At 49.8% G+C, this 2,695-nt stretch overlaps 1 protein-coding gene across 1 annotated transcript in view; it reads left to right on the top strand.

The window, feature by feature from the left end:
- The window catches only part of LOC114069126 (myotubularin-related protein 3-like), a gene marked incomplete at its 3' end in the record, with an annotated part of 67,391 nt that overhangs the window by 52,566 nt on the left and 12,130 nt on the right, over window positions 1–2,695 (top strand). The window lies entirely within an intron of this gene.

Genomic DNA, 2,695 nt, shown 5'->3' with positions numbered 1-2,695 from the left:
TGACACACCCAACACTCGGGGAAGTGCTTAGTGGGGATTTGGGGCTTGTAGGGTTAAAAAGTGGCCTTTTCCAACGTTTTCAACACCTGTGAGGGCGCAGTCACTGCCCTAAAGGCAGAGTAACCTACTGGGAAAAAAAGGGAGAGAATAAGGTTGAAGAAAGTGAGGGAATAAGGAAATCCAGGTCTGCACCCAGCAAAGCAGAGGGATCCTGGAGAGGAGCAGCTTCCAGAGCCTGAGCCAGGACTCTCTGAGCCACCAAGCCTCAACTACAGCTATTTTATTTTATTTTATTTTTTTTTACTCCTCTGCTGCAGAAATTAATTTTGATCTATGAACTTTAATTAAGAAGAAAGGAACATTTCTTTTTGATTAAATGTTTGCTGGCAGTACCTTTTGTATAATGAAATGAGCCCCAGTCATCTCTGAGCACTCAGAATCTTTAACAGGTCAGCTGCTTCCTGAAATGCCCTTTTTTTTTTTTTTTTTTCCACCAGGACTGATTTTAGTTTAGAAGTAATATTTAGTTTAATTTGAATTCAATATTTAACTTCCTCTTCACTTGTAGCTCTTGACATTTAAGAAAGTCACCTTTCCTCTCTACATTAATTTGTTTTTTTCTCTTCAGTAGTAGAATGACTACAAATTATTTGTATTTATGCCCTTTCTTATGAGTTTCCCTTCAAAATTGCATCTCCAGGACTGAGGACTTGGTGGGACTGTTGGGAGATGGTGAAGTGTGGGGCTGAGACAGCAGATTTCGAACCTGTTCATGTTCTTTCTCATGAGCAAAGCTTGTATTTTGAGTAGCAGAGTTCAAGTGAAGATAGCACCAATTATTTGCACCTCTAACTTCAAAGGAATTTAGAGAATTTAGGGTGAGATGTATCTTGTCTGAGTATGGATATTTAACAGAGAATTCTCCAGTCCAAGCAAGGAGTCCGGACTTGCTTTATACTCAGTGATGGGAAATAAATAAACACCTCAGGCTGCAGTTCCTCACAGCTCTTCAGAGGTGTTGGACGGGTCTGTTCCTCCCACTGCCTGGCTCTGAGCTCTCTGCAGGTGGGGGCAATAAATGTTCCCCCAGGGAATGCAGGTGCCATCCTTACCCAGGAGCACTGCAGGGAGCCGTGGAAACACTCAGGGGACATTTGGTAACTGTGAAATGGGGAGAAAATCTGTCAGAGCAAAACAAAGCACTGCTATAATCCCTCCCTCTACAATAAAAGGGTGCAGGAATCCCCTTTGGAAAGACAAGCTCATGCAATTTTGCTGCTCTGCTTTGAAGATCAGTTTCTCCTGGGCAGGGAATTTCTCCCCAGTTGTCGTTGGTGTGTAATGTTGGGCAAAGCTCAGTTTAAAGTAGACGGTTTGTGCTTCCCACCAAGGCCAGAAGGAGAAGGCTTTGAAAAGGACCTTAATGCCCATCCAGTGCCACCCCCTGCCATGGGCAGGGACACCTCCCACTAGCCCAGGTTGCTCCAAGCCCCGTCCAACCTGGCCTTGGACACTTCCAGGGATCCAGGGGCAGCCACAGCTTCTCTGGGCAACCTGTGCCAGGGCCTGCCCACCCTCACAGCCAACAAGTCCTTCCCAATATCCCACCCATCCCTGCCCTCTGGCAGTGGGGAGCCATTCCCTGTGTCCTGTCCCTCCATGCCTTGTCCCCAGTCCCTCTCCAGCTCTCCTGGAGCCCCTTTAGGCCCTGCCAGGGGCTCTCAGGTCTCCCTGGAGCCTTCTCTTCTCCAGGTGAACCCCCCCAGCTGTCCCAGCCTGTTCTTGCTCACAGGACTATGACTACAGTTACAATATATAGATTATAATGTATGTGGTAGTTTTCTGAGTTTGCTCCTGACTCCAGCAATCAAGTCTCTGTAACACATTCCTGTCTCTGACCTCAGTGATCTGCTCCTTGGCTGGTTGGTTGACACGTGCATAAACATCCCCCTCATTCCTGGCAGGGCGCAATCCTGGTTGTTCACAGCACAGGACGTTGCTCACTGTAAATCCTGACTCCCTAAGTGTGTTCCTTCACTGATGTCCACAGGTTTCCTTTTTAATGTCCCTTGGAATGTCCGTGGAAGCAGAACTAAGTTGTCCCTAAGATATTTATTCTCACTCCCTGCTGTCACAGAGCTTTGCGTGCTTACCTGTCATTTCCAGTCTGCCATCTGTCCCTGCAGACTCACCAGGGGTGTTTGTGTGTGGGGCAGGTGTCAGTTCTCCACGTTTGAGCAGTGTCAGGAGTGGCTGAAACGGCTCAACAATGCCATCCGCCCCCCGGCCAAGATCGAGGACCTGTTCTCCTTCGCCTACCACGCCTGGTGCATGGAGGTCTACGCCAGTGAGAAGGAGCAGCACGGGGACCTGTGCCGGCCAGGTATGAGGGAACAGCCCAGGGACCACCCCAGGGCAGCTCCTTGACAGCTCCTGGAGTTATTGTGGTGGGTGGGATTCCACAGAATCACAGGATGTGCTGTGCTGATCCCCACAAGGACCATCCAGTCCAACCCCTGGCCCTGCACAGCCCCATCCCCAAGAGTCACCCCCTGTGCCCCAGAGGATCATCCAAACCCTCCTGCAGCTCTGGCAGCCTTGGGGCTGTGCCCACTGCCCTGGGGAGCCTGTTCAGTGCCAACCACCCTCTGGGGGAAGAACCTTTCCCTGAGATCCACCCTGAGCCTGCCCTGAC

This window comes from Empidonax traillii, unplaced genomic scaffold (genome assembly GCF_003031625.1).
Source record: "Empidonax traillii isolate 1590-97213 ecotype Southwest subspecies unplaced genomic scaffold, ASM303162v1 scaffold1197:size200652, whole genome shotgun sequence".
NCBI lineage: Eukaryota > Metazoa > Chordata > Aves > Passeriformes > Tyrannidae > Empidonax > Empidonax traillii.
Note: the sequence above shows the minus strand (reverse complement) of the source record. Positions and strands in the feature narration are given on the sequence as shown.